Source organism: Palaemon carinicauda, chromosome 7 (genome assembly GCF_036898095.1).
Source record: "Palaemon carinicauda isolate YSFRI2023 chromosome 7, ASM3689809v2, whole genome shotgun sequence".
Taxonomy (NCBI): domain Eukaryota; kingdom Metazoa; phylum Arthropoda; class Malacostraca; order Decapoda; family Palaemonidae; genus Palaemon; species Palaemon carinicauda.
Window position 1 is genome coordinate 51,563,988 of NC_090731.1, and position 267 is coordinate 51,564,254.

Sequence of the window (267 nt, forward strand, 5' to 3'; positions counted from 1 at the left end):
GATAAGAGAAACGCAGCAAGGGAGAAATTAATTTACGTTTGATGGAATTGTCAAATCTTCTTCACTTTTTTTTTTACTGTATGCTTAATATATTAGGTATGGTTATTTATATATGATTTTGCGTTTATTGAATATGAATTCGTGTTTTTGCTCGTGTTTTCTGCATCTGCATGCTTCATTTATTACTATTCTTTATGTGATTATAGCCTAGTTTCCACACTTTGTAATTTTTCTTATACCATATTCTAATGAAAGCAAAATTAGGCC